Here is a 24,278-nt window from a genome sequence, read left to right as displayed (position 1 = left end):
AGACCTTGGTCCACATTATGCATTATTATAGACTGAATGTTTGTGTTCCCCTCAGTTCATATGTTGAAGTCCTGTCCCCCAGTGTGATTGTTTAGGAGGCAGAGATTTTGGGAGGTGATTAGTGTTCAATGAGTTCATGAGGATAGGGCCCCATAAAGGGATTACTGCCCTTATAAGAAGAGGAAGAGAAACCAGAGGTTTCTCCCTCTTTCCACCAGGTGAGGACACATTAGGAAGGTGGCTATCTGAAAGCTAGGAAGGGGCCCTCACCAGATACCAAAGTTGTTAGAGCCTGGCCTTGGACTTCCAGCCTCCAGAAGAGACATAAGTGAATGATTTAAGCCACTCATTCTGTAGGATTTTTTTAGGGCAGCTCTAGCTGACAAATACAGGCATGGTCTCTGGACCCTTCCCCCACCTGATGGTGGAACAGCTGGGCTCTGGCTCCTGAGCCCAAGGCTGTCATGGAGAGCATGGACAGAGAATGGACTTTGGGGACCCAGGATACTCTCCATTTTTGTATCCTCAGGGAGAGCTAACTTAGTCCTAGGAAACTCTCAGAAGAAAAGTGCCCAGGTTCCCAAGGGAAAGTTCTGAGAAATGACTTTTCCACAAGGTGTCTGCTGTCTCAGATGACACCTGCCAGGGCATGAAGATGACAAGGGGTGATTGATAAGTAGCTGAGTTGCAGAACTGAGAGAGGATTGTAGGAAAGCATCCTGCTTCCATTGAGCAGGCAGTGGGTCACACAGGCACTGGCTCTGTCATGGCTCATGGGATTAATAGCAAGGCCAGGGGTGACTTACCTTGGGTGGGGGTTCCTGGGAGACAATGGGCTCCAGTATTTTAGGTGAGCATTCCGTTCTTGCTCTATGGCAATGTCCTTCTCCATCTGATAAATGTCACTGCCAAGGCAGCAGGTCAGACAGAGTGAGAGGGTCAAAGTGAGTCACTCCTCTCTATGACATTGAAACTAGGAGAGGCCTAGACAAGGGCCTTGATCCCATTTTCATTTATGTTTTTTCTGAAGAGTGACCTGGGGGACCCCTCTGAGACAGGCTGGGGTATGGATCCTGAGGGCACCCTGCACCAAGTTGGGAGGACCACAGGGATGCGTCCAAGGTGGGAGGAGGTCCCTGGAGAGCCAGACTTAGCCCAACCGGGCAGCAGAAGCCTGCTATATCCCCAGCTCCCCATACTTCCTGCTTTTCTGTGCCTGCTATTGGTGCCAACCCTGTTTAGATTTCTAGAGTCCCAGTCAACTTCATGATTAAGGCCTGTGTTTGACTTGTCATTAAACAATTCACCATCTGGTTTCTGATGTGAGCAAATGGGCTGTGGATTCATCTACCCCAACCCTCACCTGTTAGCCATTCTAATGCCCCTCACCTTTCTGCCCCAATTCAGTGCTTCTCAACCTGGGCATCACAGACCCCAGGGCCTCTGGAATTACTGCAGAGGCTCCATCAATCCACACTTTCAAATGGGTATGAGTGTTATGTACTTTTGTTTTTGTTTTATTTTTTTTAAAGAGAGAGAGAGAGAGAAAATTTATATATATATATATTTTAGTTTTTGGCGGACACAAAATCTTTGTTTGTATGTGGTGCTGAGGGTCGAACCTGGGCCGCACGCATGCCAGGTGAGAGTGCTACCTCTTGAGCCACATCCCCAGCCCCGGAGTGTTATGTACTTTTGAATACTGCCTGGTACTGTGTTTTCAAACACAATGTATTTTGCCAATCAAAGGATTCTAAAATTACAATTACATGGAAGAATTCTCCAAATTTGACCTTTAAAACAGCCCTTCCTACCCCTACAAGATTGGGAAACAATAATCAAAACCTTTATTTCCCCTAAAGAAGGGACTGTGAACTGAGGGAGGCAGCTGGGGTCCTTTGGGTCTCTGAGTATCCTTCCTTTGCATCAGAGAAGCCTGCATTAAACTGCATCATGGGGGGGGGGTGGCTGGCCCATTGCCTCCAAAGGAGACACCTCTCATCTTAGGCACCCCATCATGCTCCCCTGGTTCTCCAGATCCCATAATGGATTAAGACCACACCCTCCTCACTCAGAACTTCTGCTCTCTCAAAGTAGAGCTTTCAATACATTTCTCCTAGAACTCCCTGGCTTCCTTGTGAGGGGCAATGCAGATGAATTAATCAGGAGAGCCAATGAAGGAGGAAAATAATTTTTATTTTGAGACAAGTCTTGCTAAGTTGCTTAGAGTCTCACTAATTTCTGAGGCAGTCCTTGAACCTACAATCCTCCTGCCTCAGTCTCCCAAGTCACGGGGATTACAGGCATGCAATACCACACCCAGCGAGAGAGGATTAGAGATGTGCAATACCACACCCATCCAGAGAAGCTTTTTAAGCTAGAGGTTTTGCAGACTATGTTGGGGACCCTGCCCCTCAAATAAATGCAGGGTCATCCCTGCTGCCCCCTGCCTGGGCATTCCCAGCCTCCTCCTTGGTGGCCTTCAACCAGCCAATTTGTAGGGGTAATTTTCTTGCCCTCACTAAAATTTGCCAATATGTTTATATGATATCAATGAGTAGTATTAACAACATGTTAATGTTGTTAAAGGTCAACTAAGCAAGAGATCTCCTAAAACAGAGGTCAGCAAACCATGGTCAAAGGCCACATGTGGTCTCCCAATTATTTTTCTATGGCTTCAAATTAAAAATGGTTATCACATTTTTTTTAATAATTGAAAAAAAATAAAAATAAAATGATATTGTATGCCACATGAAAATTATGGTATTGAAATTTTTATTGAACCCAGCTACCCCCATTCATTCACTACTGTCTATGGCTGTTTTTAAGCTGTGGAGGCAGAGATGAGAAGACTGGACAGAAGCCCCAAAGAATCACTATCTGGTCCTTTACAGAGAAGCTCAGCTGACTTCCTTACTAAAGTATGCCTAATGAAGGGGACCACCCTTGGGAGCACTGATGGCAGGCATTCCATCAAGCAAATTGGGGACTCCTGGACCTCTGAAATGGAAACACCCTTTACCTGTGACCTTCCAGTACCAGGGGAATAAGTGTCTTGGCACTGAGAAAGATAAGGCTTCAGACTCCTAACCCCACTCAGGAGACAGGTATTTTCCAGCCAAACTCTGCAGACCATAGGTGTCTGGGCCATCTTTTTTTTTTTTTTTTTTTTGGTACCAGGGATTGAAGCCAAGGGGTGCTTACCAATGAGCAACATCCCCAGACCTTTTTTATATTTTATTTTGAAATGGAGTCTCACCTAAGTTGCTTAGAGCCTCGCTAAGTTACTGAGTCTGGCTTTGAATTTGTATTCCTCCTGCCTCAGTCTCCCAAGCTGCTGGGATACAGGTGTGTGCCACCATGTCTGGATGCACCAGACATTTTTTTATTCCAATAGAGAAAATACCTTCTAGGCACAGCATGAGCAAGGCACAGGGCTGGGTTGGAGATGCCCTGATGAGCAAGGCCTCCCCAGGCTCACCTTGTCTCTGAACTAGTATCTGACAGTGAACCTGGCCTCAGCCTTTCAGCCCCTGACAGAGCTGCTTCTGTACCGAGTGCCCAATGCTCATCATGCCTCTGCCAAGAACCAACTCATTCTGTGTGGTCATGTGGCTCAGAGATGATCAGAAGGGAGGTCTGGGTACACGTCCTGGCCCTCCTGTCACTGTCTTAGGCAAGTCACTGACTTTGAACCTGATCTCTTCCATTCAGCAGATGGGAATGGGGCCACCTGCTGCATAAGCCTGAGGAGCCCCTGAGTGCACTGACTTAGCTGTAAGCCTCTCAGTGCCACTGGCAGCAGCTTGCCTCTGAGGCAACCCAGCCAATGCCCCCCACACCAGCTCCCCAGCCCATGCTCACCTGAGGCTGCACACGAGCTCCGTGAAGTGGGTCCAGACACTGGGGTCATAGTCCCAGCAGCGAGTCATGAGGGTGTAAAGAACAGGTGGACAGAGGTCAGGTTTGGGCAGCCGGTCCCCTTTCTCCAGCACCCCAATGACATCCTTGTTTTCCAGCCATAAGAAAGGCTGCTTCCCAAAGCTTAGGATCTCCCACATGCACATAGCTGAGGGCAGAGGGGAAAGGTCAGGCACCCTGCTGGGAAGTGAGCACCCCGGGGACACTATGGCCATTAGCACTTGGTCCCAGCAGGGAGCGTCTGTGTTATTTTGCAACTTCCTGTATGGCCACTGGGGTCTTACCCACCATGATGGTCCACTCAAGGGACCAATGACCTACATCTGTGGTACATGAACCAGGGCTTCCCCTCCCTGACTCTCTCAACATGGAGCTGGCTGGATTCTGTAGGTTCAGGAGGTGGCCCATGTTGGAACTACCAGATCCTTTTTGGGAAGGTTAGGAGCTACAATAATAGGGCAGGCAACACCCCTTGCTGCCTGTATGATCATGGGCAAGCCCCTTAATGGTCTGAGCCTCAGTTTCCTTATTTGGAAAATGGGGGTAACAATGATGAGGTTTATAGTCAGCTGTGGGAGAACTGGCAGGTAACCTGAAGTGCTGTGTTTGGTGAGGTTGCCCATTCACACCCAGCTAGGCACTCTCCACTCCCTGCCTCTCTTTTCATGAAACACCTGAGTTTTTTTGTTTTAAGTTCCCCTCCAAGGCATCCCCATATTTGTCCTCGGAGCTGGTTGGTGGGGTGCATGCTTATCAGAGCCTTTTACAGGAGGATGAACCCAGATTTTCTAGGCCAGTCCTTGGCTCATGTCACCTCTGACTCTACCACCACCTCCCCACCCCTGGGACTTCTCAGTGGCCACAGTGAAATGGGGTAATTGGGTCCAGGGATCATCCTCCTCTTGGTCAACCCGCACAGAAAATTTGAGCCCATTTCCACACTCTCCTGAATTGCCTCATACCAAACATCCAGATGTCACTGGCTGTCGTGAAGTGGCAGAAGTTAATGGATTTGGGGGACATCCATTTGATGGGGAGACGAGTCCAGAGGCTTGGGGTGGGCAAAGAGGTTTACAGGCATTATTAAGGGAAGAAAGATCTAGAACTTTCCAGAAAAACAACCTACTGTCCAGAAGCTCATGGTCTGGGCTCCCCAGTTGTAGGCTCCTGAGATTTTGGTTTCAGAGACAAAGCAGGGGCTGGAAGTTCCCTCATCCTTGTAATACCTGTCATCCTCAATGTATGAAGAAAGGCCAAAGTTCCCCAGCTTCACACACTCTGGGGAGGCCACCAGGATGTTCCAGATGGTGATATCCCTAGAGAAGGATGTAGATACCAGGGTGAGCACTGCCTAGGACCCTGGGGCAGGTGGGAGAGCTGAAGGAAGGTTCCAAGGAGGTGAGTGAAGGAAGAGGTTGTATACAGTTAGCTTCCTGCAAGGTGAGCTCCAGCCTCCTAGAGGAGCTACTGGTACTGATGTCCTTGGTCCTAGCATGGCTCCCCACCCCAAACCAGTGGGCATGTTGGCCTTCTCACAGGCAGCTCTGCTCCAAAAAGTCTGCTTCTGTTGTTAAAATGCTAACATGAAAGCATGCAGGCTTAAGTTCCCCAAGGGGCCCGACCCATCATTCCACTCCCTTAGCCTACAGCCACTGACAGGGTTTACCTGACGTTCATGCTAGGACATGAGCTTCACAAAGACAAGGTTTGTCTGTTTTGGTGACAACTTTGTCCCAGAATCTAGGACAGTGCCTGGCACCCAGGAGGAGCTCCATAGTACTCACTGAATGAATGGATGCTTCCTGTGTGGCTTTGCATAGGGTCAGGCACAAGGCCACACAGGCCATCTCAGTGGTGGGGAAGCACCTGGTAAGTGCCCAGGTAGTCTCCTGGGGCTATGTTCCCATGGCAGTAGCCTCCTCTTAGGGAATGGGAACAAGGCCAGGTGGGGAAGAGACAGCTCCACAGCCCCAGGGGCTGGGGAATGAGGGTGGTGCTGGGCCTCAACCTCAGGATCTCCAGGTGCTCTATTAGATCCTCTTCCTGGACCCCTGGCAGCTAAGTGGGCAGGCTGGAGGAGGTGAAGCTCTGAGAGGGTGGGAGGAGGTTTCCTGGCTTTGCAGGGGAGGGGCAGAAGGTCTCAGCTACAGTCAGACACTAAGCTTTGGAGTTGCTCTGAAGCTACTTCTAGTGACAGTTCTCTGAGACCCACACAACTGTTTTGGCTTTTTAGTGAGAAAACACTTTGTAGAGGTGCTCAAGTGCTCTAAGCTGCTTATTGCAGGCCCAGGCAGGGACTCCAGCTCCTCCCTGTGGGCTCTGGCCCTGATCCTCAGTTTCCTCTGGGGTCAGGGATGGGCTTCGCTTTTCTGCTGTCTCCGTGTACCCACCTGTGCACACAGCTGATGATTTCCAGGTAGGCCATGGCTTTGCATATCTGCAGCACATACAGGACAAGGGTGGGCACCTTCAGGGAGTTCTTATTTCGCTCTAGATAGTGGCCCAGCTGTGGGAAGGGAGGTGCTGTTAGGACCCCAGCATGGAACCAGGGCTGCTGGCAGCCACTGACCCTCCCCTTTCTCTGGGGCAAACCCCAAGTCAGCAAGATGTTCTGGCGACTTCCTCTATCAACAGGGCCTCTGCTTCTGCTGAGTATGGAAGGCAGGAAACTGGGAGAAGTGTCCTTTGCTCCCTTGGTGTCCCATCTATCTTCAGGGTGCCTGACCTGCTTCCTCCAGCTCACCTCCCCATAGGAGTACAGTTCCATGATGATCCAGGTGGGCTCCTCTTCGAAGATGCAATCAGCTTCACGATGTGGGGGTGGTCGAGATTCTTCATGATCACTGAAGTGGGAGCAGGAGGTCACACAGGGGAATGGGGAAAGCTGGAGGAGAACCGTCCCCTCTCCTCTTCCTTAGAAGGCCAGGGAGTCTGGGCCCCACCCAGGTGTGCCTACTTGCCTCGCTCATGAACTTTTCCTTATTGTCCAGGGTGCAGTCCTTCTTGCAGGTCTTGACAGCCACATTGATTTTATCCCTTTTCTGCAACAAGAGGGTTTAGGGAAGCTTGGTCCAGCCTAGTGCTCAAAGGAAACCGTTCCCGCCCTTGCCTCAGCAGGTCCTTCCCACGGACTTTGCCAACTGCTGAGGGGCAAGGCGACCTGGCCTCTGCAGGACACACCACCCCTTCCTTTCTTCCATTTCTCTCCCCTTTCCCCTTCTCTTCCTCTTCTTCCCCTTTCTTCTGGACCAGGATGGGTTAGACCCAGAATGAGGTTTGGAGATCAAAGAGCTCAAGCTCAGCTGTTCAGACCAAGATGCTGAGATGAGGGGCCGCGTGATCTGCCCTGGTTAGCAGATGACCCCAGGCCTTCATGAAATGTGGGCTGGCTGGCCCTGTTCTCTCTAAACTTGGCTTCAAACTGTGCTTCCTTCCTTCCCTGCCCACACCCCAGCGCTGCCCTCCCCAGGCTTGCTGAGCATGGCCACAGAGGTGAAGCCTGTCCACCTAGAGGTGCCCCAGACGAACTTCCACTTGGCTGGGTCCACCCTCCTGCCCTCCGTGTATTCTCCTACCAAAGCCTCACCCCTACACAGGTGGACAAAGAGTCAGGAAGAGTCTGGGACTCACGTGATTTGTGTGGACCCCTTCATAGACCTCCCCAAAGAAGCCTTCTCCTAGAATACGGTTGAGAACCACATCCTCGAAGGCAATGCCATACTGTGGACCTGCACAGATGGAGAACACAGCCTCTGGGCACACAGACTAGCTGGCATCCCCTGGTGCCCCAGAACCCCATAATACCTCAGCCAAAAGGCACAGGCTGGGCTGGGAAAGGGGATCTAGAATGTTCCACTGCATCAGATCCATGGAGGAGCCATCACCCATTTCCTGGGTCCCAGGTCCATGTTCTAAGAACCCCCATATCCCACAGACACACAAAAGCACACAATCCATCAGGGGAGGACCTCAGCTTTCAACCCACAGGATCCCAGGTTGGCTGCTTCCTCATCACACTTGGGGCAGGAGGAAGGGAGGGCAGGAAGCTCCACGGTGGTGTCCCAGGAATCCTCATCATGTCACTTCCCAGACCCCTAACTGGTCACCTTGGCGGGGTCCAGGACCTACCTCCCGAACATCTCAAGGTCTCGTTGGGAATCTCTGCATAGATGTCTGACTCTGGAATGACAGGAGGATGCCCAGCATATGGGTTAGATGTCTCGTCAGGCAAGGAACCTGGGTGTGGCTCGCACCTGGAGCCCAGCACAGTCAGAGGTCAGGGTGCTGCAGGAGGGGAAGCTGGGCAAGTCTGTGGCTCCTGTCCCAGGCTTTGGGGCAGCCACTGAGCCTGGGGTATCTTGGCTCAAGTCTCTGTTTTGTTATCTAGGGCAAATCCATCTCCTTCAAACATACTTACCACCCATTTAAAACCATTATGAACTGGGTGCTTGTGTCTCAAAGCACTGACTCAAAATTTGATGGTTTTAGGATATGCAGCTTGGAGGGGCAATTAGATGAGGTCAGGGAGTGGAGACCCATTACAAGATTAGTGTCCTTATAAGAGGAGGAATGGCCACCAGAGTTCCTTCTCTCTGCACCACAGGAGCACACAGTGATAAGGCAGTCACCTGAATGTGCTGGTTCCTTGACCCTGGACTTGCCAGCCTCTGGAACTGTGAGAAATCAATGTCTATCTGTAGTCATGTGGTCTGTGGATTTTGTTTGGAGCCACCTCTCATTACGACAAACTCAGTATGTGTACAGACAACTCAATATATGCTAGCTATTACAACTGGCGATATTTTAAAGCCAGCGCTGAGAAGGGATAGGAAAGGTTGTTTTCTGTAACTTGGAGGGAATGGTCAGAAGAGCAGGCAGAGGGACCAAACATGGGGAGGTGGGCACAGGCCGTGGGCAGGGTGGGCACAGGCCGTGGGCAGGGTGGGCAGGCTTACCTATGCTGCAGCTTTCTGAGAGGTGGGACCACCTCACCTCTAGGTTTCTGCAGGAGGTGAGAGGGCAGGAAGTAGATGAACCCAGAGCTTGCAAAGCTCCCCCAGAGCTTTGGTCCCCCTCATCCACCGCCTGATAGCAGAAGTAGCCCACCTGGCTGCAACAAGCTGGGGCATGGCCTGGGCCTGGGATGGGGCTCAGCAGCAATCCTCCCAGGATGTCACCAGGGGGCTGCATGGAGGGCAACACACTGTGGGAAAGGCCAGGGTCTAGAGTTCTTTCAAAAATGAGGGGGTGGGGGCACCCTGCTTGTTCATCCTCCTCCCAGCACACACTGGCTGAGCTCAGGGCCCTTCCAAATCCCCACTGTACTCACAGGGTGGGAATCTGGGGCAGGCTGTTCCGCATCTCACCATCTGGAGAAAGAGGACAGGAGGGAAGATTGGAGCCAGGGACACAGAGTCCGGGATGGATGGAGGGCCTGTCACTGCTCCATAAGGAGACCCCTCCCCACCTTTTGTCCCCTCTCAGCATCAGGGTGGAAGCTATGTAGGCCTTGGACCAGAATCAGAATCCTCCTTGTAGGCTTCCTCCTGCCAGCACCCTATGATCCATCTCAGACCTATTTGCTGACCCTGGTCCCAAAATGAGGAAGGTCCACCCATGTCCTAGCAATGGCTCTGATCTCCCTGGTACTACAAATACAGCACTTCCAGAAGCTGGCCTCTATGAAGCTCTGACTAGCAGGACCAGGGGTGGCTGTCCAGGACCAGGGACTGTAGCTGGTGACCCAGGATGGCCCCACAGAAAGCACCTGCAGGGCTGCTTGAGTGCCTCCTCACACCCCTGAAGAACACATTTGTTCAAGGGCCAATGGCGCCACGCCCCCATGCCTCCACATCACCCTGCAGGCTTGGCTCAGCGTGCAGCTGTCCACTGTGCCTTTTAGAGAAACTAACCTTTCTTTGGATGGATGATGAGAGAGCCTTTATGTTTCCCCTGAAGCTGGCAATAACCATCTTAGAGGTCAGCCATGTTCTCAGCCTCTGCCAGAGATGAGGTTTTGATGGACAAAGACTGCAGAGAAAAAGCCAGTCAAAGGTGAGACCTCAAGCCTTGTCTACACTTTACCCTTTAGTGCTGCTTGAGAGGCTACAGGGCCTTCATCTCCAACCCTGCTGCAGGACCCCCAACCCCAACCCACACTTCCTCCCATCTCTGCTGGCCTTCCCTGTTGCCACTAGTGGGCGTGCTTGTGCTCCCTCCTACTGACCACCTTGAGTTCTGGGAAGACTAGTGAGAAAGCAGGATGCCTTGTACCACGTGGGGTGCTCCCTATGTAAAGCAGAAACTGAAAAATGGAAAACAGAGTGGAGCAGGGACAGACTGGTGAGAGCAGAGATAGATGCTCTGCAGTTGGAGGTCTCTGATTCTTCCACCATGAAATCCCCCCATCCCTGGGATCTTGACCTATAAGTCATTTTCACTTGGTCAGTATTAGACCCTACTTCTTTCCTGACATTAAAATAAAAATACAAACCATCATCCCAGCACCTTGTTAGGGCATGGGTGCAGTTTTCTTAACAAGATCCTCAAAGCCACTGAAGCCCTGGCTTCCTGCTTGTCACAGTCATGTCGACCCAAGGGCATCCTAACCCAAAGTGATACCCCTGAAGAGACTCCAGGTGTCCAGAGAGGCTTACCTGGGGTGTGCCTTCAATACCCAGCTGCAGGACAGCCTGGCCCTCCTCCAGCGGGAGGCACCTGATGGACCTGATCTTCTTGAACTCAGCCAGGCAGGTAGGCTGTGGAGAAGAAGGGGGCCTTAAGAGCATTCCATTGCTGGGATCAGGCAATACAGATGAGTCAGGAGGGGGAGGGAGGAGCGACTGGGAGTCTCTCTGCAGATGAAGGGAGAAAGTCTGGAAGGATCATCAAGTCCAAGCTCCTCACCTTACAGAAGAGAAAATGGGGTGTGGAGAAAGGCAGGACTTGCCCAAGGTTATACGTCAAGGTGGCAGTAGAATCAGAACTGAACCCAGAACTGCCTCCCTTTGCCACTTACAGAGCTACTCTTCTCTCTGTATCAGGAGAATGTCAAGCATGTCCTTTTCTCTCTCTCTGCACCTATGTCTGCAATAAGGAGCCATCTGCCAAAGCTGCCATCCCCAAACACTGTCCACAGAGCTCACGCCAAGGGTGTGGCTCTCTGCTCTCAGGAATGGGGGAAGATGAATGATTGGGAAGACAGAGAAGGAGTCAGAAATCTAAGACCTTGAGCCAGGGGCTGGCGTGGCCTCAGTGCTCTCTACCTTTGCATCTTGACTTGTCAGCTGGCGGATGCCTTTGGGGCCAATGACCAGGTCTACTGTAATGTTCCACCCTTGCTGGAATATAGGAGAGAGAAGACTGTTATCTCTCTTCTGCCACCTGGTGTGTTGACACTTTAAGAAAGGCTCATTAAGCTAGACAGGGACCACTGTCTCTACAGCTCACCCCTCTGGATAACTGCCCACCTGCCCACCTCCCACAGCTGGAGGCCAACATTCAGCTCCCTGCTTGGCACATGGATTAACATGAGTTCCGCCATAGGCAGGTAACAGCAAGGCCCTGCTGTCTGAACACTGTTCCTGGCCCCAAATGGCTCCCTGGTCCCTAGCCTGCCAGGCCCAGAACCCAGGCCCAGAGAGAATAAGGAGGGTGGTCATTACAACAAGTTCACAGTGATAGGTCTCCTGATCAATGTTGGCAAAGCCCGCCAGGGTATTGAAAAACTTCATGACACACTCCTCCTCCTGGTGTGAGGCATACTGCTGGAAGGTCTGCTAGATCACCTTCCAGAACTGCTTAGGCTGGGGAGAGGTTGGCAGTGATGAGCCAGGCCCTGCCCCTCCTGGCACCTGTCCTTCCACTAGGTCACACTGGGAGGATGCCCATGCTGGAATATGCCCCCAGGGCTCCTGCCGTGAAAGCAACACTGACCTGTTCCTCAAAACACACTCAGTGGTCTCAGGCGGGGCCCACCCTAACCCTGAGCGAGAGGCAGGGAAGTCGGCCTCCCAGGGCTCAGGCTGCCTCTTGGGAGGCTGGAGCCAAGTGCAGCCCATCCTGATTCTCCACCACAGAAGTGGCCCAATGTCCTGGCTTAAGACAGCACAGATGCCCCAGCTTCTTTGAGGATCCCCAGCCCAATCCTTGTAGTTCTAGTCCAGGGGATCTGCACAAAGAAGGTTTTCTGGGCCCCTCACCCTTTGATTTTCTCACCTTTAAATTCTCCTGCATCTGCTTTGGGAAAAACAGGTCGAGTCCCACTTCCTTTCTGAAAACAGGGAAATAGAAGCAGCATTTGATTCTCCTTCTCTCCAGCTCAGAACTTCTGGCTAGTCTGGAGGAGGTACCAGGGCTTGGGGACAAGGAGAAAGGCCCTGACTACCCCGCTCTGGTCCAGGGCTGAGTGGGAAAGGAGGCTCTGGAGGGAAGGAAAGGAGGCAGGTCAGGAGGCAGCCCTGCACTTACTCCAAGAGCTGGAAGTTGGACTTCTTGTCAAGGGCGTTGTGGGGCATGTCCTTGAAGAACTGCCTGGAGAGAAAGGAGTTACGAAGGGGAGACTCGGTAACTGGAGAAGAAGGCCATCAGGGCTGTAAAATAAAATAAAATAAAATAAAATAAAATAAAATAAAATAAAATAAAATAAAATATAAGGGCACTCATGCCCAGGAGTTGGCCTGGAGGCCCTTCCCCTGCCAGAGGTGGGACTTGCGGAGAGGGAGCAAGGTGGCAGGGGGGTAAAATTGGATCTTCAGAAAACAGTGAGGACAAGGAAATCCCCCAGACTTTGTTCCCAGAAAGGCAACATCCTCGTGCTCTGGGAGACCCAGCTCCTGGGCTGTGGGCTCTGAGGCTGAGGAAGAAGATGGCGGCCAAGCCCAGGAGGCCAGGAACACCACCTGCACCTTCAGGTCCTGGGTTCCTGGGCACTTTCTTTTTTGCCTATTTGCTATCTCTGATGTGTGCATATGTTTGTGTGTTCACCTAAACAATTATTAAATAAACATGTTAAAATTTTTGAATTTGTAAAAGAAAATATAAATAATCCATAATCCTACCACCAGAGGTGGCATCTATTAATATATGACACATCTTCTTCAAGTCTCATTTCTCCTAAAAATATATGCATTCATGAAAACTTGTATGTATGGTCAGATGCCACATAATGACCTTTTGGTCAACAATGGACCACAGATATCATGGTGGTCTCATAAGATTATATCACCTAGAGTCATAGCTGTCTTTGTTTGTGTAAATGGACTCTGTTGTGTTAGTGTGACAATGAAGTTACCTAATGATGCATTTCTCAGAATGTATCTCCATTAGTAACTGATGCATGACTGACATATTTATTTGTAGCAATGGTGGTTTCAGCTGAGACCAAATAGCCAATGTCCCTGCATATGCCAGCCTCCCTTCCCTGTCAGGATTGTTGTGTCTAGTCATTTCACTGACTATTGCAGACACTGTCCAATCTTACATTAAAGTAACTGATGCTTGCAATCCCAGTGATTTGGGAGGCTGAGACAGGGGAGCCTCAAGTTAGAGGCCAGCCTCAGCAACTTAGTGAGATCCAAAATTAAAAATAAAAAGGGCTGAGGATGTAGCTCAGTGATAAAGCACCCTTAGGTTAAATCCCTAGTACCAAGAAGAAAAAAATAATAACTCAGTAATCCTTTAAGCCAGGTTTCCTATAGACATCTGGGACCAGTTTTGTGCTACTAATACTATAAGCAGAGAGAAGCAAGTAACTTATGACCCCAAAGCAATGAGCTCAGACTGCTCACCCTGTTTAGAAAATAGGAAGGTTGGATCCTCACCTCAAACTATTATCTAGAATATTTATTTTTTAAATATAGATAAATATAGATATAGATTAAACATAGATAAATATAAGCAATAAAACCATTATAAAGCTAGAAAAAGAAATCTAGGAAAATATTTTCATATCACAGGGTCAAGAACATCTAAAGCATGAAATTATAGAAAAAAAAAACCCCAATAGGAGCATAAAAATACAATATTATGTCCTGAACAATTTTTAATAAATGGTGTCTTTGAATATATTGTCAAGCAACATAAGTAGCTGTCATTCACAAGAAAATAAGCATGCTGGGAGACACAGGGATGGAGCTGCCCAGTGAATGGAGGCCACTGAACTCCAGGCACAGTAAGACAGGGGGTCTTCCTACCTGGGGAAAACTGAGTCTGTTTAAGATGCCACAGGGGGACAAATCATTTGGTTCCTCAAACTTATTTCTAGCATATAGGCCATGAGTTTCACATTTTAACTTAGAGCAGGAGATTTAGATTAAATAATATAGTTGGCATTTGTAAAGCATCTCCACTAGATCAATAAAACATCAGTTAGGCTGCACTTCAACTATATGATATTCTGCAAAAGGCAAAACAAGGTGACAATATAAAGCCCAGCAGTTGCGGGGAGTAAGTGGGAGGGAGGGATGAAGAGGGGGGACATGCAGCATTTTTGGGGCAGTGAAACTAGCCCGTATGATATCATAGTTGTGGATGCAAGCATTTGTCCAAATCCCGAGAATGTGCACCTCCAGGAGAGAAGCTTCATGTGCACTGTGGCATTTGGGTGATAATGATGCATCAATCGGAGCAATTGCTCCACACTCGCAGAGTGGCGATGATGGAGCGCTGTGCGGGTATGGGAGAGGAGGCACAAGAGAACTCTGTGCCATCTGCTCAGTTTTGCTGCAAATCTAAAACTTCTCTGAACAAAAGTCAATTATAGACAAAAAAGTAAATAAAATAAGGGTTGAGAGAAAAATGTCAGCCAAGTAAATACACAGTTACAGAACACTTTAGTCCCTGTCATGGTTGTAAGTACTTGAAATATAGTAACTCACTAATTCCTCCTAACAACCCTGTGAAGTTGTTCCATCATTCCAATTTTACAGATGAAGGAACTGAGGCACAGGGAGATCAGACGACTTGCCCAGAATAACAGAGTCAATGCCTCAGGATGCATGCCCAGAAAGCCCAGCTTCTGACCTGTGTTGTACATTATTATATCTAATTCTCCAGATAGGATCTGATCTGAGTCCACAGAGGATTCATGTCCCTAATCTCATGTCTCCTGCACCTACCATACTTCTTTTTTACACCAAGAAACAATGCATACTCTTTTCCTGGTGATGTCGGTAGCCATAGGCAAAGTGTATAATCTGTGATGTTAACAGGACAAGAGACTGTTACCCATGATTTTCAAGCAAGAGTCACATCCCTGGAAGAGTTGACTTCATGGTATGATTTTCAGAACCATATCTGACTCTGTTCATGACAATAGTCAAAACTTCAATATAAAATAGCCCAACTTCACATAAAACCACATTCCATCTACCCTTTTCATTTAAAAATGATCAGACCTGAAAAATCTTCTATCAGTTTTACAAAGTAGGTTTTTCCCATGCCCTTTCCCCATCAGCACACCCCCTGACCTCAGGGGTCACTGGTAAGAATAGGAACCTCTATCTGATGCTCCTGAAACTCAGGAGACATGAGGCTGTTTCTTTTCAGGAAACAGACCTGGGAGCAATCCTGGCTGATCAGAGAGCAGCCTCTCTAGCCTACCTATTCCTGACCACACTCTCTTCCAGAGCCTCGTCCTCCAGCCTCTTAGCACAGGCCCTGGCACTGAAGCCACAACCAATAACAGTTTGGGGATGACTGGAGGATGTAAAAATGTGAAGTAGAATGCAAATGGATCCCCCTGTGGGTTGTTTTCACTAAGTGATGACTGACAGGTGATTCACTGGAGTTTCCAAGTGATACCACAGCCCTAAGTGTGAGATCCACCAACAAAAAGGAAAAGATAAATTCTTTAGGACTGTCTAACTCCAGAGGGGAAGACTATAGGATGCCATGCATGGAATAGGGACTGCAGGACTCCTGGAAGGCAGGACAAGGCACATGGTATCTGTTGTCCTAATGATGTCATTAGCCTGCCATTATCATGGCCTCTTACATGCCAGCCATCTTCGCTCTCCAAGTTCACCCCACCCCCATTCTCTAGTCTATGTCTTTCTTCCTCCATCCCTGGGCGGGCTAGAATGCATGTCCCACTGGGTGCCATTATCTGCCAACCAAGAGGTATTTTTTCCTTCCAGGAGCAGTTCAAATCCCCTCTCCCTGCTGCCTGCAGGCAAGGTTAATGGCTTCACTTGGAAGCGGTACATGTTCGTTCTGCCTTGTATTATGATTAATTGTGTACAAATCTGTCACCTCCTAAACACTGTGAGCTCGAGGACATTGCTGAATGCTGTGCTAATTTCACACAGAGTACCTCCTGGAGCTGCGGTGCTATAGTGGGCAGCAAAGATGGGTACCCCTACATTCCAACAGCCCCAGGGCATGGCCTTGTGCTCTGAAGCATTTACAGAAACACTTGAAAAGGACAGAGGGAGAAGCAGGCATCCCAGAGGCAAGGGCAGGGCAGGAGGTGGGGACTGAGCAGAGGGAGCTGGTCCTTCTCTCCCATTTATTCCAAGGACCAGATGACGAGCACTTCAGAGGCCCACTCTGCTGGTTTCCTCTCCTCCCCTTCTCAGCTCTCACATGCCTACTCCCACTTCCACCCTAGATGCTTGAAAGTCCAGGCCAGCCTCTGGCCCAGCTCTCCAAGGTGAGACCTTGAGGTTACTTACCTGAGCTCCAGACAGCCCAGCTGCAGGGCCATGCCTTCGCTGACCTTGCTGGCATAGCACTGCATGTAGTCACTCCGGAGCTGGAAAGAGAAGGATCACAGTTCAGACTCACACCCTCATTGTCCCCTTTCCTGAGCAGAGGCCCCAGGAGGTGACACACCTCTGCCTCCGAGCTGTCTCATGCTCACCCAACCACAGACAAGCACTGAGCAGGGATGGGGAGCAGGATGGGAGCTCCCTTTCAGCTCTGCCTCTGCCCCTGGGCCCCTGAGCCCCTTTACAGGTGAACTTTCATACACATTCTCTTTCTGCTTCAGAGTCTTCACCCCATCCCAATTCGGAGAGAACCGACCCCCCCATATTTGGGGAGGAGTCATTAATTTTTCCAAAGCCCTGTCTGGATTAGTGTTCAGGAAACCAGAGGGGAGATGCAGCTGAGACCAGCTGGAAAATAATGGAAGTAGCTCACTCTTCCTTGGCACATCTTCACACAGGTGCTGGGCACTTATTTAATGCTATGGCATGTCAAAGAGGCTTGGCAATTGTTCAAGAGAGCCAGTTATCACATCTTTAGAAGTTTTGTGAACTGGTGAATATCCCATTGGTAGCTTGAATCAGGTCTTAGAAGGAGCATTTACACCATGGGAATTGGCAGGTGCTCTAAACCAGGGGTCTCATCTTCCCAGAGACAGCTTACCTGCACAGTGCCAATGATGTCATTTGATCCTCACAATAGCCCCCATTGAGTAGGTATTAGTATTTTATAGACAAGGAGACAGTTTCATGCAGGTAAATGAAGTCTCTGAGAATACCAGGTTAGTAAATGGCAGAGCTGGCTAAAAACCAGTTATGAAAGACCCCAGGGCCTGTATTTTAACCTGCTTCTGCTTCATCAGCCCAATCACCTGGGAAGCCAAGGAAGTCCTAGAGGAGCTGGGAGCTTATGGAACAGGTTGGTCTGCACCAAGGTTGGAACAACTGACAATGATCCTCAGGCATAGCAAAAAAGACAAACCTGGGCTTTGTCTTTCCATCATCCTATGGATACACTTGGCCTGGAGGGTGCAATGGGACTCTGGAGGAACTTTTTATCAGTTGGTAAAAATAAAGCAGCATGGTCCTGTTCTCTTTCAGGCTGTCCATGAAGTCTTCCGGCAAGTAGCGGATTTGAAGGTCATACCTGTGATAGGCGGTCAGACTCTGGGTGATGCAGGGAAGCTCGAATCTCCAGGAGAAAGTGGGTCCCTCCATCCTCCCTATCCTTTGCTCCCCTTCACCATAGCACTACAGTATCCCAACTGGGAACATTTCTGGATACAGATTTACTGTGAGTCCACGTCAGGCTTTGAAAATGCATGCATTAGATATTGTAGGAGGTCTAAGTCTAGGATGCCACTTGGATTTTCTAGAAGATTCTGAGGATGGGGAGTGCTTTGGGGAGGACCTCCAGGGCTTCCCCACCCCACATTCCTACCTCCACTCATCCTCCACGTGTAGACATTCATACTTGTCCTGCACCTCACCCACCTTCATCTGGGGGTATAGCCAGTGGATCTCATCTGACTTCATGTGCTTTAGCCTCAGTCCATAGCACTCAGGCAGCTGGATGTTGGGCCAAATCTGCCCACTTAGCAGGATGGAGGTGATGATCTTCTGCAGAGAAGAGAGGGACACAACTCAGGGGTGTTCCTTACTGGGTTCCCCAGGGTGTGTGATTCTCTAGGGTAGGATTCTGCCTTAACGATGTACTTGTTTCTGATTCCCTAGCACTTAGTGCAAGATGTGGTACACAGTGAGCTGTATGTTGTGAATGAACAAATGCTGTTCATTTAGCCAAAATGAGACAGAGACAGAACTGAGGAGACAACACAGGTGCTGTGCTTCTGCACTGTATTCCAGTTGAACCAGTTAATACTCACTGAGCACCTGCCATGTGAAAAGCACCTTCATAATGGTTCCCAAGTTCACCATCCTTACTGAGTACCGGACCAGGCACTGCTAGATACTTTACACACATGATTTCACTGAATCTGTACAACATGGGGAAATAAGCAGGTGTCACTGTCCTTGTGTGACAAAGAGGAAACTGATGTAGGTCACACAAGCCATGGCATTATGCTGGGATTTTTGAACCCTGGCCTGCTGGACTCTAGATTTCTACTAGGCCAAGCTGATTCACTGGGATGATGGAGAGGTCAATACAGAAGGACAAGACTCACCTCAAGGGAGCAAGTGGCACAGTCCCTACACAAGAAGGATAGTCATTGGAAATGAAGATATGACAAGAAAGGTGGCCTCTAGTTAACTGGGCCACTTGCCCACAGCCTGATGTTCTAGCTTCCTGGCCAGAGCCAGAGCTGGATTGACAGGAGGGCCACTTGGGCAGCTGGCTGCCTGGATGTGAACCTCTGAGGCCTTCCCTTGTTCTGACATCACTTTTGCAACATTTTTCCTCAAGCCTCTTATGTGGTTCCACACGTAATGGGTGACTGGAGCCCACTCTTGACAGCAGAGAGATGGCTCAGATGCAAACTTAGAAGCCCGCAGGCACTGACCTATCCTGTTGGATGGCTTGGTGGTGTGACAGATGGATCGATGCCCAGGCAGTTGCTGTTCTGACCAGGAAGAGCAGAGGCAGTTTATTATTTAGGTTTCATGATTTTTTGTTGTTATTTTTTACCATGCCTTCCAAGAAATTCTCTAATTTAGTAAATGAAATGCAGCTAATCTCTTAATTGGAACAAAAAGAAGGAGATATGACATCTTTTTTCTCAGAAGAAAATCTGTTTCTTTCTATCTCCACTAGGAGAATGTTAAACTTATATTAAAATAATATGACTATGAAGGAATGCCCAGTTGTTCATCTGCCTAAGCACACATGTGTCTGGGTACAGCTACCTCCTACCAGGATGCTAGAAGACCCTCAGCCTAAAACCTCCCTTTCCCCTCAGAGAAAGTTGACTACTGCAGAGAAGTTGACTACTGCTCTGTGAGAGAGCTGGGGAAACTGAGGCACAGCATGAACATGTCATCAGTTGTAACAAATCAGCATGAGAATCAATTGACGCTCAGGATGTGGAAGAGGGCTATGACCTAGGGTACCCACTGGGAGAGGGACGTGGGTAAAAGGATGTGAAGTAGACAGTTTCGTCACTCTCCACCCACTTATACCACTCATCTTTACCACTCTGTCCACAAGGTCCTCATGATATGGTACCCAATCCCTTTTCCCTCCTGAGCCCCATCTGGAGTTCCCAGTTCAGGTGTTTAAACTGAGAGCATTCCCTCTCCCAAGTTAAAACTCATTAGGCTAATGTCTAATTTCCTTAGGGCTGGGCCCCTGTGCTGTTTATTATTGAAAATCTTTAACATATGTAAGGTAAACCCCCTACTCTCCAACTGTGACTCAACTATTAATTTGTTTTGTGGTTCTTCTTTTAAGGTAAAACTTATATAAATTAAAATGCACAATTTTAACTGTATGATTTTGACACATGAATGCACCTGTGAAACCCACACACCAATTAAGAAAGGCAGTTTTCCAGATCCCTGGAAAGTTTTCTCTTCTCCCTCCTCAGTCATCCCTCGTGGCTCACTCCCACCTCTCCCTCCCAGGAACCACCCCCTCCAGAACTTCACATAAGTGGGGTCATTTTATAGGTACCATTCTTTTGTGTCTGGCACAGATTTTTTCACTGAGAAAAATATCTGAAATTTCCCCACATTGTTGTATATAGCAGTAATGTGTTTCTTTTTATTAATGGTGATGTACTACTTTATAAAAAAAAAAAAACAATATGTGTATTTAGCCTCCCTACTCTTGGAAATAGGGGCTATTTCTAATTTTGGCCATTATGAATTAAGTTGCTGTGAAAACTAATTTACAATATTTTTGTGTGTAGATGCTCTTATGGCCTTTGAATAGACACCAAGGAGTAGAATTGTGTGGCCTTATGAGAAACTGCCATGCTTGTTCCACTTTTGTGTTTCCATCGTGACACGGGGCTTCTGTTACCCTGCACCTTCTCCAACATTGGGTGCTATCATCTTTCTAATATGTGTCATCTCAGTAGGGAAACTGAGGCACGGCATGCATGTATTAGCAGATCAGTGTGGGAACCACTTGAGGGGCAGGGCTAGTAGTATATTATTGTGCCTTGATCTGCATCTTCCGATGGCTAACGACATTGATCACATTTTTATGTGTGTATTGGCCATTCACACTCCTTCTTTATCAAGTGTCTGTTCAAGTCTTCTGCCCTTTTTTCTATGTTGTGTTTTTGTCATTGAGTTTTAGGAGATCTTTATACATTTTAGCTAAAAGTACTTTGTATGATCTGTTTTACTAATATCTTCTCCAGATCTGTAATCATTTCCATATTAGTGTCTCAGTATCTATAATTTATCAAAAATTCCTTTTACGGTTAGTGCTTTCTGTGTCCTAAGAAATCTTCACCTGCCTCCAGGTCATGAAGATATACTGTGTCTTCTTTTATAAGAGTCATAGTTTTGGAGCAGTGGTAGAGTGCTCACCTAGCATAGGTGAGGCACTGGGTTTGATCCTCAGCACCACATAAAAATAAATAAATAAAAATAAAGGCATTGTGTTCACCTACAACTAAAAATATTTTTAAAAAGATTCATAGATTTAATATTTACTTTTAGGTCTTTGATGCATTTTAAATGAATGTTTCTGTGTGGTGTGAAGCAGGGATAAAACACTTGTTCATATAGTTCTACAGTCATTTGCATTGGTTGTTAACTTTCCTTTCCAAGTGAATGGTTTTCCTGTCTTTGTAAAAGATCAGTTGGCTTTCTAAGTTTAGGTCTATTTCTGAATTTGAATTCCTTTCTATTGATCTTTCTTCACACCTCGATGATACCATAAATGTACACATTACTGTAGTTTTAGGGATCTTAAAGTCAAATGGGATAAATCTTCTGTTTCTCCCCAAGATTATTGGTTTTTTAGATCTTCACATGTCCATATTGATTTTTAAAACAGCTTTCCCTGTTCTTTTCCAGAACTTTGTAGCATTATTATGATTGGGACTGTGTTAAATCTCTAGTTTAATGGGCTGGGGACGCAGGGATGGATCTCTTAACAGTACTGAGTCTTCCAATTTTGAACATGGTATCTCTCTGTTTCTTTAGATTTTCTTTAGTTTCTTTAAGTAATGCTTTATAGTTTCCAGTTATAGGCTTTAGTCCTAAGTGGCTGGTGTATTTTGATGCTTTTTTTAACTGGGATTTTTAAAAGTTGATTATTCATTTTGCTCACCATTTCTGCGACTCCCTTCTTGCTACTCTGCCAGCCCTGGGTTCTAACCGCTTACACCTTGGGCTAGCAAGGCTGCTGCTTTCTGCCTGTACCCCTCCCAGACTGGATAGTATCCTCCAAAGAAAAGCCAGGCACTCCCACTCATTCATCACAGTCCATGTCACAAGAGCAGATGTCCTTCTTAGTCTCTGCTTGCTGTAGACACTCTTCAGTCCTTAGAGATGGCTTTAAAATTTTGTCCTGGTTTTATCATTGTTACCTGCAAGAAGATGAGTCCAACCAAGCTATTTCACTGTTTTTGAAATCTCTGTGCTATTTTATGAACAAATCTGTGTACTCTGCAAATGGAAGAGGCCTGGGGAACTGAGAGCTCCTTTCAAGGCACTAACAGCCAGACAGCAACATAGCAAATATCAGGAATAGCAAGCCCTGGTGCCACTCTAGCGGGGCCCAACCACTCACCAGTACCCAGCTAGATGTCCTTGGACAACACTGATGCTCTCTGGAATCCGTTTTTGTTTGTTTATTTCTTTATTTTTTGTTTTTAAATCTAGAACATGGGGAAAATGGCAGTATTTGGAATGGTTTTGTGAGAATTAAATTAGTTAGAACTCTTTAGACTATCACTTGACTCACGGTAAACACTAAAAACACAAACAAATAAAACATTGTTTTAACAACAACCTCTTGCAAAGTCTGGTGCTTCATAAACTAGATTGGGAAAACAAAATTTTGGAGCCTCCTGTTTTACTCCTCTTTTTCTTTTCCTTTTCCTTCCCTAGGAGGTGGTGGCATGGCCAAAGGTCAAAGTGGTGAGGCTGAGGGCCCATTGCAGAGTCAGCTAGTGATTAGGAAATTGGCTCCACACAGGGGGATGAACAAAGAAGAAATCTATGAGGATGCTGGGAAACTTTTACTGGTGGAAGGAGTACACAGACTATGGAGAGGGGAAGGCTATAGAGGTCCCCATATAAGGAACTGGAATTAGAAATAGTGTTTGACTCATAGTTTAAGACAAAGAGAGAGAAAGAGACTGAGCTTTGTTTACCAAAAGGGCTTAGGGGCAAGGACATTCCCTAGTGATTTGCAAACCAACCACCCAAGTCTTAGTTTACAGATAAATACCCTTCTTCACTGAAAGTTATCTAAGGTTCCTTGGAGAAATGGGTGATTCCAGAGCTGGGGCAGAAGAAAAGAGAAAAGTATAAGATGACCCTGAAACATCATTTTTCTGCCAGGAAAAGAGAAAATGTTTAGAGGATGTTGGGAATATATGACAATGAGACAGAATGAGCTTGAAGGGACCCAGAATGGCCAAATCTGGGACAACCTAAGTATTAACATATAATGATAGAAATTACATCCAATGGAAAAAATAGACTCTGAATAGATAAATAAATGGGGGAGAAGAGAATGCTTTTCTTCTTAGTAGAAGGCCAATTAGTAAATGTAAAGAAAAGGATGGAAATAGAAATCACCATTTGGCAACAAGCTCAGTGTTGGTTAATCAGTGCACGGTTCATCAAAGGATGATGAAGTTGGAGAGTGGAGGTCTGATGGTGGGCAGAGGATTGACAGTCTCAGGGCATTGCTCCTCAGATGTCAACCAAATACAAAAGAAAACCTGGCAGGCATGAATGGCCCAGTTGTCCAGTTGTCTGGTGCGCTTCCTGCCTCCATGTGCCAAGAAAAGCACAGCTTCACTTCTGAGATGTTCCTGCCAAGAGTTTGAGGCCCAAGTCTGGTGATGAGACCCAGAATGAGGGGTCTCCCCAGAGTCCCTGTGGAACAAAGGATTGAGGATCTCTTCCACATTGGAGAAAACAGAAGAAATATGACAGCAATGTATGCTCCTGGACTGAGGGACATGGACATGGCTGGGTCAGTCAGATGGAGTTTGTGGGTTGCACAGTGATATCAGGGATATGGGCTGAATGATGGTGTCAGGGGTGTGGGTTGTATGGTGGTATCAGAATAACACGGACTTCCCAATTTACATGGCTGTAGTGGAACTTGGCAGGAGAGTGCCCTTGTTTGGGGAAAATAAACACTGGAGCATTTTAATAATGGGCAGCATTGCCACAACTTGCCCTCAAAAAGTTTTTAAAAAAAAGATGAAGGGCATGCTTGAATGAATGTGCTTAAGAAGAAAAAGAGCTAGTAAATAAAGCAGAAGACATTGAAAAACTGTGGAACCAGAGTGAAGGTGACTTGGATTCTTAGAACTGCTTTTTCAAACTTTTTGTTAAATTTGAAATAATTACAAAATAAAAAGAGAGGAGAGACTCCTATAGGACCTAGGACATGTGAAAGAAAAATACTATATCAAGGGGATAAATAAAACTTCTGTCAGGCCAGACAGAGCCTTGTTGCTTTCCGAGGTGTCTGAGGGGGGTTGGACA

At 47.6% G+C, this 24,278-nt stretch overlaps 1 pseudogene; it reads right to left on the bottom strand.

Annotated features, from left to right (window-relative positions):
* LOC143388966 (protein-tyrosine kinase 2-beta-like) overlaps positions 1–24,278 on the bottom strand; it is a 49,170-nt pseudogene that overhangs the window by 10,491 nt on the left and 14,401 nt on the right.

The sequence above is a fragment of the Callospermophilus lateralis genome, unplaced genomic scaffold (assembly GCF_048772815.1).
Source record: "Callospermophilus lateralis isolate mCalLat2 unplaced genomic scaffold, mCalLat2.hap1 Scaffold_45, whole genome shotgun sequence".
Lineage (NCBI taxonomy): Eukaryota > Metazoa > Chordata > Mammalia > Rodentia > Sciuridae > Callospermophilus > Callospermophilus lateralis.
This window is presented reverse-complemented; position numbering and strand designations above follow the sequence as displayed.